Source organism: Hemiscyllium ocellatum, chromosome 10 (genome assembly GCF_020745735.1).
Source record: "Hemiscyllium ocellatum isolate sHemOce1 chromosome 10, sHemOce1.pat.X.cur, whole genome shotgun sequence".
Taxonomy (NCBI): domain Eukaryota; kingdom Metazoa; phylum Chordata; class Chondrichthyes; order Orectolobiformes; family Hemiscylliidae; genus Hemiscyllium; species Hemiscyllium ocellatum.
This window is the reverse complement of record NC_083410.1, coordinates 88,817,011-88,835,547: the sequence shown is the minus strand read 5'-3', so window position 1 is coordinate 88,835,547 and position 18,537 is coordinate 88,817,011.

Below are 18,537 nucleotides of genomic sequence, written 5' to 3'. Positions count from 1 at the left end.
ACAGACCCTTCAGTCCAGCTTGTCCATGCCAACCAGAAATCCTAAACTAATCTCCTCCCATTTGCACGTGGTCCTTATTCGTCTAAACCCTTCCTATTCATATACCCATCCAGATGCCTTTTAAATGTTGTAATTGTACCAGCCTCCACTATTTCTTCTATACACGCTCATTCTAGACATGTACCACCCTCTGTGTGAAAACATTGCCCCTTAGGTCTCTTTTATTTCTTTCCCCTCTCACCCTAAACCTATGCCCTCTAGTCCTAGACGCCCCACCCAGGGAAAAGACGTTAGCTATTTATTCTATCCATGCCTGTCATGATTTTATAAACATCCAAAAGGTCACCCCTCAACCTCCAATAATCTAGGGAAAACAGCCCCAGCCTATTCAGCGTCTCCTGATAGCTCAAACCCTCCAACCCTGGCAACATCCTTATAAATCTTTCCTGAACTGTTTCAAGTTTCACAACATCCTTTCAGTTGACATTGGTTAAGCCACTATTGGAATATCGGAAAGATGTTAGAGTCATAGATTCATAGAGATGTACAGCATGGAAACAGACCCTTTGGTCTAACTGTCCACGCCAACCAGATATCACAACCCAATATAGTCCCACCTGCCAGCACCTGGCCCATATCCCTCCAAACCCGTCCTATTCATATACCCGTCCAGATGTCTCTTAAATGTTGCAATTTTACCATCCTCCACCACTTCCTCTGGCAACTCATTCCATACACGTACCACCCTCTGCATGAAAAAGTTGCTCCTTAGATCTCTTTCATATCTTTCCCCTCTCACCCTAAACCTATGCCCTCTAGTTCTGGAATCCCCCACCCCAGGGAAAAGACTTTGTCTATTTATTCTATCCATGACCCTCATAATTTTGTAAACCTCTATAAGGACACTCCTCAGCCTCCAACACTCCAGGGAAAACAGGTACCCCAGCCTGTTCAGCCTCTCCATATCGCTCATATCCTACAACCCTGGCAACATTCTTGTAAATCTTTTCTGAACCCTTTCAAGTTTCACACAATCTTTCTGATAGGAAGGAGACGAGAATTGCACGCAATATTTCTACAGTGGCCTAACCAATGTCCTGTACACCCACAACATGACCTCCCAACTCCTGTACTCAATACTCTGACCAATAAAGGAAAGCATACCAAACGCCGCCTTCGCTATCCTATCTACCTGCGACTCTACTTTCAAGGAGCTATGAACGTGCACTCCAAGGTCTCTTCATTCAGCAACACATCCTAGGACCTTACCATTAATTGTATAAGTCCTGCTAAGATTTGCTTTCCCAAAATGCAGCACCTCGCATTTATCTGAATTAAACTCCATCTGCCACTTCTCAGCCCATTGGCCCGTCTGGTCCAGATCCTGTTGTAATTGAAGGTAACCTTCTTCGCTGCCCACTATACCTCCAATTTTGGTGTCATCTGAAAACTTACTAACTGTACCTCTTATGCTCGCATCTAAATCATTTATGTAAATGATAGAGGACCCAGCACTGATCCTTGTGGCACTCCACTGGTCACAGGTCTCCAGTCTGAAAAACAACCCTCCACCACCACCCTCTGTCTTCTACCTTTGAGCCAGTTCTGTATCCAAATGGCTAGTTCTCCCTTTATTACATGAGGCCTAACCTTGCTAACCAGTCTCCCATGGGGAACCTTGTCGAACACTATATAAATCACATCTACTGCTCTGGCCTCATCAATCTTCTTTGTTACTTCTTCAAAAAACTCCATCAAGTTTTTAGATTACTTACAATCAAGTTTGTGGGATATGATTTCCCATGCATCAAGCCATGTTGACTATCCCGAATCAGTCCTTGCTTTTCCAAATACATGTATATCCTGTCCCTCAGGATTCCCTCCAACATCTTGCCCACCACTGCGGTCAGGCTCACCGGTCTATAGTTCCCTGGTTTGTCTTTACCACCCTTCTTAAACAGTGGGCACCACGTTTGCTAACCTCCAGTCTTCTGGCACCTCACCTATGACTATCGATGATACAAATATCTCAGCAAGAGGCCCAGCAATCACTTTTCTAGCTTCCCATAGAGTTCTCGGGTACACCTGATCAGGTCCTGGGGATTTATCCACCCTTAATCGTCTCAAGACATCCAGCACTTCCTCCTCTGTAATCTGGACATTTTGCAAGATGTTACCATCTATTTCCCTACAGATTGTTGTGAAACTTGAAAGGGTTCAGAAAATATTTACAAGGATATTGCCAGGGTTGGAGGATTTGACAATAGGGAGAAGCTGAACAGGCTAGGGCTGTTTTCCCTGGAGCGTCGGAAGCTGAGGGGTGACCTTATAGAGGTTTACAAAATTATGAGGGGCTTGGATAGGATAAATAGACAAAGTCTTTTCCCTGGGATCGGGGAGTCCAGAACTAGAGGGCATAGGTTTAGGGTGAGAAGCAAAAATATAACAGAGACCTAAGGGGCAACATTTTCACACAGAGGGTGGTACATGTATGGAATGAACTGCCAGAGGAAGTGGTGGAGGCTGGTACAATTGCAACATTTAAGAGACATTTAGATAGGTATATGAATAGGAAGGGTTTGGAGGGATATGGGCCGAGTGCTGGCAGTAGGACTAGATTGGGTTGGGATATCTGGTCGGTATGGACGGGTTGGATCGAAGGGTCTGTTTTCATGCTGTACATCTCTATGCCTCTATGAAGGGTGAGCAGAATTGCATACAATATTTCAAAAGTGGCCTAACCAATGTCCTGTACAGCCGCAACATGACCTCTGAACTGCTATACGCAACCCTCTGACCAATAAAGGAAAGCATACCAAACGCCTTCTTCACAAGAACGCAATTCCCTTCTGGGGAAAGTGACTCCCATCCATGACCCTCACCCAGAATTCTTGGGTGTTGATATGATATGGTGATAAGGGGAACTGTCTTAAACTACTTGTCAAGCACAATTCCTCTCAGAAAATGACACATTAGTCCAAATACTTGCCAATAACTCTGAATCTTATAGCAGTGGATATGCCATACATTAAGCTCTCCGTTTACATTATCTGTCTCGACATTTCAAGTCCAGTGACCCTTCTTCAAAACAGGCTTGGGCAGTTTGTTTTCGTTTTACGTGATCAATGAATAGTTTTATCTTCTCAGAAAAATTCCGCATAATTTTTTCACGAATTCTTGCATGTGATTATGTCCAAGAGAAGAATGTAACATGTTGGCAACTCGTGGTTTCTGAAGATTTTTAATATTTTTTTCAGTACAGCTTTCAATATGTGGTGGCAGCTAGTGCCAGCATGATTTGATTGCATGGTACAGAATACTCAACCCCTTTCCATCCAATAGCATTCATCAAGGGGTTTATAGAGGTTTATAAAATCATGAAGGGCATGAATAGGGTAAATTGACAAGGTCTTTTCCCTAGGGTGGGAGAAGTCCAGAACTAGAGGGCATGGGTTAGAGTGAGAGGGGAAAGATTTAAAAAGGACGTAAGGGGCAACATTTTCACACAGAGGGTGGTGCATATCTGGAATGAGTTGCAGAGGAAGTGGTGGGGACTGTACAATTCCAACATCCAAAAGGCATCTGGATGAGTATATGAAAAGGAAGGGTTTAGTGGGATATGGGCCAACCACTGGCAAATGGGACTAGATTAATTTAGGATATCTGGTCACTGAGTCACAGAGTCGTACAGTACAGAGACAGACCCTTTGGCCCAAACTGATCCATGCCAACTAAAATTTCTATCCACTCTAACCGCATTTCCCTGTGCTTGGCTCATATCCTTCTAATCCTTTCCTATATCCATGTTTTTGTCCGAATGTCTTTTGAATGTTATAATGTACCTGTCTCAATCGCTTCCTCTTGTAGCGCATTCCCTTGTGTACTACCCTCTGTATGAAAAAGATGCCCCTCAGGTGCCCTTTATTTCTTTCCCCTCTAACATTAAACCTATACCCTCTAGTCCTTAATTCTCCAACCCTGATCGGCAGGGACAATTTGGACCAAAGGATCTATTTCTGTGCTGTACAGCTGTGTAGAATTTGCACATTTTCCTGGTGTCTGTGTGGGTTTCCTCCCACAGTCCAAAGACGTGCAGGTTGGGTGAATTGGCCATGCTAAATTGCCCATAGTGTTCAGGGATACGTTTCAAGATTAGATTCCCTACAGTATTAAAACAGGCCATTTGGCCCCACAAGTTCACACCGACCCTCCAAAGAGTAACCAACCCAGACCCATTCCCCTACCTTATAGTTACCCCTGAATAATATACCTTACACTGTGGGCAATTTAGCATAGCCAATTGACCTGACCTGCACATCTCTGGATCATGGGAGGAAACCAAAGCAACTTCTGGTACAGCCAATTGGGAAACAGGCAATTCTGGATTTGTTGTACAAAAACCAAAGGAACTGTAGATGCTGTAAATCAGAAACAAAAACAGAAGCTGCTGGAAAAGTGCAGCAGGTTTGACAGCATCTGTGAAGAGAAATCAGAGTGGGGCACTGGACCTGAAACGTTAACTCTGATTTCTCTTCACAGATGCTGCCAATTCTGGAGTTGGTGATATGCAATGAGGCAGACTTGATTAGGGAGCTTCAGGTGGAGGAACCCCTTGGGAACAGTGACCATAAAATGATAGAACTCACCCGGCAGTTTGACAGGGAGACGCTAGTATCAGATGTAATAGTATTCCAATTGAGTAAAGGTAACTATAAAAACATGAGGGAGGGGCTGGCCAGGGTTGATTGATTATAGGATCTCCAAGTGTGGAACAGGCCCTTTAATTCAATAAGTCCACACTGACTTTCCAAAGAATATCCCACCCACACCCATTCCCTGATTTTTAACCCCTGACTAATGCACCCAATATACACTTCCCTGAGCACTATGGGCAACTTGGCACGGCCAATTTATCTAACATGCATATCTTTGTGGGTGGAAACCAGAGCATCTTACAGAAACCCACACAGACACAGGGAGAATGCGCAAACTTCACATAGACAGTCACCCGAGGCAGGATTTGAACCCAGGTCCCTGGCACTGTGAGGCAGTAATGCTAACCGCTGAGCCACTGTGTCACCCCTACATGTAAGTTAAGTGCATAAGTCATGGGAAATGTAGAGTAATAGGGTAGGAAAATGGTTCTGGGTGGCTTACTCTTCAGAGGGTGCGTGTGGGCTTGTTGGGTCAAATGGCCTGTTTCCACACTGTAGGGATTCTATGATTCTATGATCTCTGTAGCTATGAGCCTCACTGTGTGCAAGGATTCTGCAGCTTTGTTGGAATTCTACACATGAAGACTGCACTTTGCTCCAGCCAGCAGACAGTGGATCCCCGTAAGATTGATTCAATCTGGTATAGAGATTAAACAGTATTGGTGCTATAAGAAAAATTCCTTTGACAATAGAAAAAAAACCACGAGCTTTTATTTTGCTGCCCATTCAGGAGGTGAGGGAAAGTTAAAATTGTACAGATTAGTCCACAAATCAGCCAGTAACAGTCAGGACAAACAGTAAAGCAACCCCTTTTTTAAAAAATTGTTTGCTTTCATTTGAGAAATCTGACAGCAATTTTCCCATCTAAAATTATTGATTTGTTCACACAACTTACAGCCACATGAAGAAAGATGAAAAAGTATTCAACAGCACCACTATTGCAACCAAGCAGTAAATCTATAAAAAGCTAAAGTAGTGGCCACTAAACATAGTACATCTCAGAGCATGATTAACAAAGCCAATTCAGTTAATCAAGCTAACTTAGTGAACTGGAAGAAATCTGAATGGCTGTTAAACACTCCAGCTAGCAATGAAGATTCTGGAAAAGGTTGCCAAGAATGACAACATTTCCAACACATATTTGGAAGGCAAGAAATCTGCAATCTAAATGTCTTTAAACTGACAACATATCAAGCTCTCTTTTCAGCAACTCAATATTGCCGAACAAGATAAGCAAGCCTTAACATTAAAATTACTGTAGGCAATGAATGTCCCTGCAGGCTGAACACCCGAAGTAAACCTTGCATGGTCAGGAGGGAGAGATCACACCCAGAGTAAGACATAGCCTGAACGAAGGCGAAAGTGAGGACTGCAGATGCTGGAGATCAGAGTCTAGATTAGAGTGGTGCTGGAAAAGCACAGCAGGTCAGGCAGCATCTGAGGAGCAGGAAAATCAACTTTTCGGGCAGGAGCCCTTCATCAGGAATTCAGAAACATCAATATTCCTGCTCCTCGGATGTTGCCTGACCTGCTGTGCATTTTCAGCACCACTCTAATCTAGACTATAGCTTAAATGAATATATAGTTCAGGGAATTTGGAGGAAATGTGAGATTTCAGTGCAGAGGGGAACAAAGCGCTTTACTCTTGCTTTTTATGGCTCATAATTTGTAGGGTTTTATTGGTTGATGATAGCTATTAATTTGCCTACCTATTACAGGTTACTTTCAGTTTGAAGGTAAATGGGGGGATAATTTATAAGTTATAAACTAAAAGATTGGAACAAAATTTTTAAAAGTCAGTTTGAGAACTAAGTAAATAAAGTAGAGGTGCTTGGCCAAGCAATGTGCGGTAACTGAATGATGTGGAAACTGGTGGATCACATTGTGGTTCATAATGACCACATCTGTCGGAAGTATGACTTGCTTGAACTCTGGCTCAAAGGTGGAGTCTGAGGTTTGAATATCACAACACATCAGGGAGAGGGAGAGTTACCTGGATGCTGTGTTTCAGGAGGCAGTCAGACCCCTTAGGTTGACTAACTCAAATCCAGTCAGTGGTCAGGGACAGGAAGGTGTATTTACATGTGAGGTAGGAGGGATCCAGGTGGTAGTGCTGAAGAAGCTTCAGCCCTTGGTCTTGTCTAACAAGTTCGGGATCCTTGCTCCATGTATGGATGAGAGTGGGGAATGGAGAGAGGATGAGCAAACTGACAATAATATTGTGGTACAGAAAGCTATTCAATAGAGGGAGAAAATAGAAAAGTAGTTGTAATCAGGGATTGTATAGTCAAGGGAAGAGACACTGTTCTCCATGGTCAGGATCGAGCCTCCTAAAGGCTGTTTTTCCTCCCGGTGCCCAGGTTAAGGATATCTCATCTGGACTTGTTATGAACCAGACCAAATTTCTCAAGATATGACAAGAAGATAGCCTAAACCCTAACCTTTCCGTCTTTTAAAGGCAAACGTAAGGTGTTGTGTTCCAGATTGCAATTCGATTGGTCAAACTACCAAGCAAAACACACTTTATTCTGACACTCCAGTTATAATACAGACAAAATAAGAATTTAAAAAAAGCTTAACTGTAACTCTATCAAAATACTTAGCAAGATAATATATATGTTAACTACCATTGATTAGCTGCTCCAAGATTGTGACATCCCATAGACACCCATTTGGCAAAGGCAAATTCAGTAAAATACATTTTCTCCCTGGAAATTCTCCACTCCTGGAGAAAAGAACATCAAGAGAAACCTCTGAGAGGGAGAGAGAGAACTCAAATGTTTTGTTGTCGCAAAGAGAGATGTACAGCAGCTTCCAAACCCTAGCAGCTACTGAAGGTTAAACTGAAATCCTGGTTCTCTTGGAGTTTGATCCCACCCATTCAGGCTGCTTCTATTGTTCCAACTTTAAAAAAAACCTAAGGCCTCACAAGCTATTTACTTAACTGGCCTGGAACAGACCACTTGGTACCCCTGTCTCAACCTCTTCACAAAAAAGGGACAAAATACATCTCTTAAAGTCATAGTATTGGCACAGACTGCAGAGGAACTTGGAGTGGGAGGAGAAAGGTCCAATTGTCATTGTCCAAATAGGTACCAATGATATCGTTACAAACCAGAAAGAGGGTCTGCTGAATGAATATGAGCAGTTAGTGCCGAAATTATACAGCAGAACCAAAAAGGTAAGAATCTCTGGATTACTGCCTGAGCTGCAATCAAATTGGCACAGGACCAACAAGATTAAAGAGGTCAAAGATTGTTGTGGGAGGAAAGGGTTTGAATTCCTGGCACATTGGCAGCAGTACTGGAAAAGGGAGGAGTTGTTCTGATGAGATAGGCTCCATATGGAAAATGCTGGGACCAGAGTCCTGGTGAATTGTAAAACCAGGGCTTTAAACTAAATAGAATTGGGGGGTGGGTCCAGTTGCATGGAAAATTATGGATAAAATTAAAGGGGAGGTGAAGGCTCAGCAGAGGTTATTAAAAGGTCCAGTACAAGTAATAGGACAAAAAGTATGGAAAGGGTTAAGAATCTATCTTCAGGTGTAGCAGATAAGGGGACAATTATGTGAAGGGGGCAGTTAATGAGGACTAATGTTCGACTTAAATGTATGCGGTATACACAGCATAAAAATGAGTTTGTAGTGCAGGTTGAAATTGGCAGATTTAATGTTGTGAGTATTACAGAGAGCTGACTGCAGGTGTTGAGGGCTGGGAACTAAATATCCAAAGATACATATCTTATCGAAAGGACAGGCATATGGGCAGAGAAGGCAAGATTGCATTGTCAGTAATAAATCAAATTAAATCAATAGCAAGAAGTGATGGAGAGTCAGTAGATGTATAATCTGTGTGGGCAGAGTTGAGGAACGGCAAAGGAATAAAGATCCTGATGGGAGATGTGTACAGACCTCCTAGCAGTTATCAGGACACGGAGAAGAAAATAAATCAGGAGATAGAAAAGGCATGTAAGAAAGGCATATTACAATAACCATGGGGGACGTGAATATGCAGGTGGACTGGGAAAATCAGGCTGGTAGCAGATCGCAAGACAAGGGATCAATGGAATTCCTAGAGGATGGGTTATTTGGAGCAGCTTCTGGTATAGCTCACTAGGAAACAGGCAATTCTGGATTTAGTGATGTGTAATGAGCAGCTTTATTAGGAAACTTAAGGTGAAGGAACCCTGAGGGGGCAGTGATCATAATAAGATAGAATTCACTCTCCAGTTTCAGAGGGAGAAACTGCAATCAAATAATACAGTATTGCAATTGGGTAAATGTAAGAACATGAGGGAGGAGTTGGCCAGATTTGATTGGAAGGGGACCCTAGCTGGAAAGATGGTAGAGCAGCAATGACAGGAGCTTCTGGGGGTAACTGTGTTGCACAGTGACTCAGTGGTTAGCACTGCTGCCTCACAGCACCAAGGACCCAGGTTTGATGCCAGCTTCGGGCAACTGTCTGTGTGGTGTTTTCACATCCTCCCAGCATCTGCGTGGGTTTCCTGTGGGTGTTCCAGTTTCCTTCCACAATCCAAGGATGTGCAGGTCAAGTGAATTGTCCATGCTAAATTGCCCATAGTGTGAAGTGCATTCATCAGAGGTAAATATGGGGTAGGGGAATGGGTCTGGGCAGGTTACTCTTCCGTGGGTTGGTGTGGACTTGTTGGGCCGTAGGGCCTGTTCCCATACCGTTGGGAATCTAATCTAATCTAATTCATGAGGCACAGTAGAATTTCATCCCAACAGAAAAGGAACATACTAAGAGAGTTTTGGGCAAAACATGGCTGACAAGAGAAGTCAGGGACAGCATAAAATGTGGTGAAGATTAGTGGGATGCTAGAGAATATGGAAACCTTTAAGAACCAGCTGGGACAACTAAAAAAGCATAAGGGGAGAAGATGATATTTATGTGTAAGTTAGCTAGCAATATAAAAAAAATTGCAAGAACATTTTTTGATATAGTACAGGCAAGTGAGAGGTAAGAGTAAATAATAAACCACTGGAAAATGAAGCTGGGTAAGTAGTAACGGGGAACGAAGAATTGGTGGGGAAACTGAATAGGTACTTTGCATCAATTTTCATAGTGGAAGACACCAACAGCATATCAGAACTTCGAGAGATTTAGGGAGCAGAAGTGAGTGGAGTGGTCATCAGTAAGGAGATGCTACTGGGGAAGCTAAAATGTCTGAAGGTGGAAAAATCACCGGGACCAAATGGGTTACACCAGAGCTCTGCAGGAGGTAGCTGAGGAGATTGTGGAGGCATTGGTGGTGATCTTTTAGGAGTCACTGCAGTCAGGGAGGATCCGAAGGACTGGAACATGGTTCCTGTAATATACTTGCTTAAGAAGGCAGAGAGGCAGAAGACAGGAAATTGTAGGCCGGTTAGCCTGATGTACAGTGAAAGATGTACAGAATTCCAAACGATCAAGACAGTGTTTTAAACAACATCAAGACAAGATCAAGGAAATGTGTAGTGAAAGACAGTGAGCAAATGACAGAGTAAACCATTTGTTTAGTAGATAATGTAGCAAGTTGCTAGGGGACACCCTGCCTTCTATTTCCACTCCAACAGTCTTTACTTTCAAAGAATCATCTTTCAGCATTTCCACTACCTCCATCACAGTACCACAACCCAACACATTTGCCTTGTTTGCCCGCATTCCGCAGGGACAGTGACATCCAGATTCACTCCTTCATCACTCTTTCATCACTTTTTTCACCCATTCCTCCCATAAGCACCTTCCCATTGCAGTAGAGCAACTCAGCAGGTCTGGCAGCATCAGTGCACTGAGAAGCAGTTAATATTTCGAATCTGATAATGACTCTTCTTCAGCATTGAATGTGGCTGAATTATGATCAGTTTTTTTTAGATTAGGTTAGATTCCCTATAGTATGGAAACAGGCCCTTCAGCCCAACAAGTCCACATCGACCCTCCGAAGAGTAACCCACCCAGACCCATTTCTCTCTGACTAATGCACTTAACACTATGGACAATTTAGCATGGCCAATTCAACTAACCTGCACATCATTGCACTGTGGGAGGAAACTGGAGCACCTGGAGGAAACCCACACAGACACGGAGAATGTGCAAACTCCACACAGTTACCCGAGGTGGGAACCGAACCCGAGTCCCTGGTGCTGTGAGGCAGCAGTGCTAACTACTGAGCCACTGTACCACCCACCTGTTTTGTTTTTTTAAATTAGTGATTATTTTTATGCTGTTTACATAGCGAGAAGAGGAGTGAGTGAATCAGGCTGTGAGGGCATCCACAGCAAAAGGCAAAGGGAGTGCTAATGGTTTTAGGGGAAAAGATATAAATGATGAAAAGGCGTTAATGATAGAAATAGGCCTGTCTGCTGAGAACAAACCCACGTAGATAAAACACCAGAGTATTCATGGTCTGGAGTCAAACAAAGACCTGCAGATGCTCAAGATCTGAAACAAAAATAGAAACAGAAATAAACACAAAAAATGAGATGAAGTGCAGAGTGGGGTGGCCATTTTGCAGAACATGGTGGCTCAGTGGTTAGCACTGCTGCCTCACAGTACCAGCGACCCAGGTTCAATTCCCACCTTGGGCGACTGTCTGCCTGTGTCTGTGTGGGTTTCCTCCGGGTGCTCCAGTTTCCTCCCGCAGTCCAAACTTGTACAGGTTAGGTGAATTGGCCGTGCTAAATTGCCCATAGTATTCAGGAATGTGTAGGTTAGTTGCATTAGTCAGGAGTAAATGTAAAGTAATAGGATAGAGGAATGGGTTGCTCTTCAGAGGGTCGGAGTGGACTTGTTGTGCCAAATGGCCCGTTTCCACACTGTGGGGATTCTATGTTCTGTCTGTATTAATGACCCTGAGCTTCCAGTTCTATTAAAGGGATTTTGCCCGAAACGTCAATTTCACTGCTCCTTGGATGCTGCCGGAACTGCTGTGCTCTTCCAGCACCACTAATCCAAAAACTGAGCTTGCAGTTGCCTGCCCATTCAACCCATCACCGTGTCTTCCTGCCACCATCTCTGTCTCAGGCCTTCTGCAGTGTTCCAGCGAGCCTCAGTGCAAACTCAAAGAACAACATCTCATTTTCCCTTTGGGGACCATACAGCCTCTCGGACTCAATATTGAATTCAACAACATTACAGCCTGATTCCGTCCTTCCATGTATTTTACCCACTCCTACACCTGGTCCCATTGTGACATGATTTTCTTTTAGCACAGTCACCCACTCTTAGGCCCATTATCACATTAAATAGACTGCATTTATTGCACCTCACCCATTTTCTCTCACTCATAGCTCTTATTATCACTTATTCAGCTTTTTGTCAGTCCTGACCTGCCATCCATAATCTCATTGTTTATCTACCCCTCTCATGTCTCTTTCTCTTTGGACTTCAGCCTCATCTACCTGGTCACCTCTCCCCTTCTGTCCCCTAACTTTGGCTTCAGCATAAATACCACTGTTTTCCATTAACTCTGCTTTCTTCCTGCAGATGTTGCCAGACCTCCTGAGTTTCTCCAGCAATTTCTGTTTCAGTTTCATGATCTGATGTTGTTGAACTTAGTGTTGAGTCCTGAAGGCTGACAAGGGGCTAGGTGTAAAATGAAGTGCTGTTCCTCTAGCTGGTGTTGGGGATTGACTGGTAACAGGTCTAGGACAGAAACATTAAGACGACAGCAACATGGCGCATTGAAATAGGAGCAACTAGAAGATCAGCACTGTTTTGCAGACAGAGCAGAGGTGCTCCACAGAATCATTGCCTCGTCGGTGTTTGACCTTGCAGACTTTATCTCAAATCACCCGCATTCACAGTATTTTGTCTTTACTTGGTATCTCCTATCAATTGATTTTACTTTAGATTTCTCTTTAGGTTTGGCATTGTCAGGTTAAAAATGGTTTGGCATTATTAGAATGATACCTCTTCAATGGCCCTGTCCCAACCCTTGCAGGTTGTGTCAGGAGTTAGGAAGGCAAATACAATGATGGCATTTATTTTGAGAGTACTTGAATATAAAAACAGGGATGTACTTCTGAGGCTCTATAGGGCTCTGCTCAGACCACATTTGGAGTATTGTGCACAGTTCTAGGCCCCATATCTCAGGAAGGATGTAGTGGCCCTGGAGTGCGTACAGGGGAGGTTCACAAGAATGTTCCCAGCAATGAGAAGTTTAACATATGAGGAATGTTTGAGGACTCTGGGGTTTATATTCAACAGAGTTTAGTAGGATGAGGGGGGAGTCTAAATGATACATTCACAAGAATGTTCCCAGCAATGAGAAGTTTAACATATGAGGAATGTTTGAGGACTCTGGGGTTTATATTCAACAGAGTTTAGTAGGATGAGGGGGGAGTCTAAATGATACATTAAGAATACTGAATGACCTGGACAGAGTAGATGTTGGGAAGATATTTCCATTGGTAGGAAAGACTCAGACCCGAGGGCACAACCTCAGAGTAAAGGGAAGACCTTTTAGAACAGAGATAAGGAGAAACCTCTTCAGCTGGTGAATCTATGGAATTCATTGCCACAGAAGGCTGCAGAGGCCAGGTCATTGAGCATTTTTTAAGACAGAGATAGATACGTTCTTGAGTATCAAGGGGATCAAGGGTTTTGGGGAGAAAGGGGGAGAATGGGGTTTAGAAACGTATCAGCCATGATTGAATAATTGGCTGAACGGCCTAATTTCTGCTTCTATGTCTTATTGTCTTATCACAACTTTCTGATCCTTTCCCAAGTTAACAGATCTAACAGTGTCTATTAATACAAGATCACAGTATTCAAACAGTAATCTCTATTGCAAACTAATAAAACATCATAATCTCGAGCAATCCTCCAGTTTTCAAGGGTTTTAGATTAATTTCATAATTAACATTTCCAAACCAAAATCAGACACTGTTAGAGTTCTTCACTAAAAATGAACATCTCAGCTCTTTGGCAAAGTAGAAATGACTTAAGCAAACTGTGATATCAAGGCAATAGTTCTGTCAGCTCTTTGCTTTGAAGTTTGAGCTGAGGGAAAAGAAACAAATGTTGTCCCTGCTAATTTGACACTGGGTGATGGGCCACTATTTCCCCTTTGAGTGAGCATGTTGTGGATTCAAGCAGAACCCCACATTGAGCACATTATCAAGCTGAGCTCAACCACTGCACTACTGAGGGAGTGCTGCACTTCCAGATGGACCATCTTTTCAAAGCAATAGTTCTGTCATGCTATATAGCCCATAGTATCCAGGGATGTGTAAATGCAATGGATTAGCCAGGGAAAATGCAGGGTTACAGACATAGTGTAGAGGGTGGTCTGGGAGGGATGCTCTTCGGAGGGTCGGTATGAACTTGATGACCTGCTTTCACACTGTAGGGATTCTAGGATTCTATGATTTTGATGAGACCTCAACTAGAGAATTTATGTACTCCCTCACTTGGACATCAACTATCTCAAGACACATTTGAAGCGCAGAAAGGGAATTATTCCTAATGTCTCAAACAATATGAATCCTTCAGCTAACATCACTAACATCACCGTGTGGGTGGCACGGTGGCACAATGGTTAGCACTGCTGCCTCACAGCTCCAGAGACCCGGGTTCAATTCCCAACTCAGGCGACTGACTGTGTGGAGTTTGCACATTCTCCCCGTGTCTGTGTGGGTTTCCTCCGGGTGCTCTGGTTTCCTCCCACAGTCCAAAGACGTGCGGGTCAGGTGAATTGGCCATGCTAAATTGCCCGTAATGTTAGGGGAAATGGTAAATGTAGGGGTATGGGTGGGTTGCGCTTTGGCGGGTCGGTGTGGACTTGTTGGGCCGAAGGGCCTGTTTCCACACTGTAAGTAATCTAATCTTAAAGCTGGTGATTTGACTGTTACCCCAGTGCTTTTAGTGGGAGTTTGCTGTGTACAAATTATCTACCCCATTTCCTACAGAGTGACAGAGCCAGCACCTTGACAAGTGCATTATCAGTTTAGCTGTACTTCGGAACATCCTGTGGTTATGAAAAGTACTAAATTAATGCAAGTTTGTTATTTCTTTTCAACTGAAGCACAATTAATAAAATCCAAAAAGCTCTCATGATGTTTTGCAGTCTCATGTCAGTTTTCGTTTCCATCTTGTGCATTTATTAATAAACTCTGCGGATGGAAATTAATTATTTCACTCAAATACCCCATGAGTATTGATTGCATAAAAGATCATTAAGGCAGAGTTTCAATTACAGTCAGTTAACAAGATGGAGGAAAGCATTTAAATATTAATGAACTGGCAATTTTGTAATTTTATTAATATTGCATGACTTTAGCATATTATTGCATATTTTGCTTGCTCTCTAGTGTTCAGTAACATAAATCTGAATTAAATCTGATGGTTAAGTATACGATTTCCATATTTCATATTACCTCTCTGACATTTAAATTTTATTCTTGAACTATCAATGCACTGTTCCACGTGGATTCAAAGAAAGACATGACCATATCAGAGCCCTGAAGAAATTGAATATCATTCATTTGGTGAACAGTTGAAGAGAACAGTGAGGTTATATTCAATTAGCATTTGCCACCATTCTCTTGTATTAAGTCCAAATGTAGAAAATTGCTTGATTGATTGAATTGTGAACATATTAAGATGAATGGCAGGAAAAGATTAGTTGGTCGATCAACTCCATAAGGACAAAATGCTCTCTCTATATTGAGCCTGAAAGTCTGTTATTAAGCAGTTGTGGGCTGTTTTGGTTCAGTTTGTGAATAATTAACCATTACTCAGAATAATAGTCTCTTTTTATGTAAATTAGTGGCTGGATTTTACAGGATGCTGGATTCCCCATCAAAAAAGCCATCTCCCCTCAGTCCTTTTACACTTCGAGGGGTGTTAATTGCCTAAGGCTAACATTCCGTCCCTTTCCATATGCCAGAGCAGAGCTACTTTTGAAAGATACACCCCATTCTGATAGGCCAACAGTCCCATACCCTCAACAGCACCTGGTTCAAGTGTTGGCCCTTGCTGGGACTGTCTCTGAAAAACAAAGAGGTAAACCTTTACACTGAACCTTTACACAATTGTCTGCTTTGTGGAAGACCTCAAACTTCAAATTCCAAATGTATCCTGGCTGTTACTGATGCAATCTGTGCCAGACCATAGCTGTCTTCAGCCTGGTACAGGGTGCTAGAGACTGTACAGACATGGCATTGGGAGCACCTTATCATAATTCAGTTGACATCATCAACAGAGAAGGCTTTTCCATTCCATTAATGTGCAAGTTATCTCTTACAGGTCTGCAGCAGGTACCTAGGCTACTGCCATGATGCTACATCCTTGAGAAATATCATCTTCCTGCTTTGTTTCAGGGGCAAGATGTCTGATAAGAATAGTTACTGGGAAATAAGGGCCACCGTGACTGACAATCTCATTACACAATCCCCCTCCCCCCAAATTTCACTGAGACCAAGCGTAGAGACAAAGCCCACTTCTTCAATGGTGGAGCAGATGTCAGGCTTGTGAAGGTGAGGTTCTGATGCTTGGATCAGCCTTGAGGGGCTTTGCAGTCCAGTCCAGATGGAGGGCGCCACATCATCCTCACATGTAGTGCTCTTCACAACTGGAGCAAACAAGGAGGGAAAGTGATGGCTGCTGAAGAACTGGGAGAGTAGCAGCAGTCTGTGGAGGAGGAAGATAAGGACATTGAGCTAGACAAACTTCACCTTTTGCAAGATAAAGAGCTACCACAGGCAAGACAGGACTTAATTGACAGTTGAGAGTTTATTGCTGGAAAAGCAGGAATGATGAAGGGCTTTGACCCGAAACATCGATTTTCCTGCTCCTCAGATGCTGCCTGACCTGCTGTGCTTTTGCAGCAACACACTCTTAACTCTGATCTCCAGCATCTGCAGACCTCACTGTCTCCATGGACTTAATTGACACCCAATTCTAGTAGACAAGAGCCAGTTTCATTGAGTATATTTAAAACAGAGATAGATAAGTTATTGATTGCCATGTGGATCAAACGTTATGGGGACAAAGCAGGAAAAATGAGCCATGATTGAATGGCAGAGCAGACTTGATGGACTTTCTTCTCCTTTGTCTTATGGTCTTATGGTTACAGTTAACACTCATTGCCTGTCAATTGTTTTGCTGCTCAAAGGGAAAGCAATCACTGTCTTTACCCAGGGGCAAGTATAAATGGTTGTTTTTTTTATTTGCTTTTGATAATACTGAATAAGAGTGAACAGTTTTAACTACTTGAAGGCTTTCCTGTATGTAAGGATCCCACATGAAACATTGAGAGGTTGTCAGACTACACTGAGCACTGAAAACAGCATGGTACTCCCTTAGATAGGTTTCAAAGGTGGAATGAGGAAGGAAAGATGTATAGCTTATTTATTAAAAAGCAATCTGTTTACGGGATTGTGCGATGGTAAGTGTGATAACATTTCAGCCATACCACCTATGTGTGCTCTGAGATTAATCAAAAATGGAAAAGGTGAATTGCGATAGTAGTTCATTGACCAGTTCAATGGCTTGGCATAAGAGCAACAGAAACTCCAGCACAACCAGGAAACTGATTGTCTATTTTCATAACTTCTTTAATGGCATCTATTTCATCTGCATTTGTTTTGTCTCCTTCTACTTGTCTCAGTTTTATATGGCCAATTGTACATCCAGATCATTTTGGAGAATAAAATTATTCCAACACTGATCCCTTGTTAAACAACACTTGACATCTCAGAAGTATCCATTCCTTTGTCATTGTGTATTGGCCTTGCCTCAGTTGGTTAGTCTCTGCACCATAAGGATGTCATTCAAATCCTATGCCAGAGAGTTGCATACAAAGCTACAGGTTGCCATTTTCATGGCGTACTGAATAGATATTGCATTGCTATAAATGCTATCCCTCAGCTGAGATGTCAGACCAGGGCTTTATGTGACTTCCCTGTGTGATGGCAAAGTCCTGTTAAGTTGAAAAGGAGCACAAAGTTCTATTGAGATTCAGACGTAGAATCATTGAATCCCTACAGTGCGGAAGTAGACCATTTGGCCCATTGAATCCACACCAACATTCCCATCCAGACCCACCCTTCTACCCTATTACTGTAACCCAGTATTTCCCATGGCAACCCCACCTAGCCTACACATCCCTGGACACTATGGGCAACTTAGCATGGCTAATCCACCTAATCTGTACATGTTGGGATTGTGGGAGGAAACCGGAGCACCCGGAGGAAACTCACGCAGACACAGGGTAAAAGTGCAAACTCCACTCTGCTGTCTCCCGAATGTTAACATGTCGCCCAAGTGTGGATCAAACTCAGGTGCCTGGTGCTGGGAGGCAGTAGCGCTAACAGCTGAGCCACTATTCCAATAGTTATCAGCCATCAACTACAGTGTGACAGGTTACCTTGAACTCATTGTTAATTTAGGGGGTTTAACTGTGTTATCCAATGTCCTACAACACAACAGCAACAACTAGTATTTCAGTGAGTGTAAAGTACTCTAAGAGGTCCAAAGTTATGAAAGGGGTTATCCAAATTCTTTCCTCTAGTCAACCATTTATCTCAATACTTTCACTTTTACAACCCATTTTTACCAACCATGTAAACTAATTTTACTAAATATTTTCCGAAGAACATCAGGACCAAGTCCACTCATGAGAGGTCTCATGTGAAGTACATCAGTACATTCAAACTTCAATACTTACTGTCAGATTGAGCAGGTATATGAGGATTATCGGCCTCAACTCACAAAAGCTATTCCACCACTGGAAAACAAATTCCTTTAGCAGATTTGTTGTAAAGTCATAATAATCCCACTCATTCATTCGAGTGAGTCAGCTGGTGATGGTTTCACCT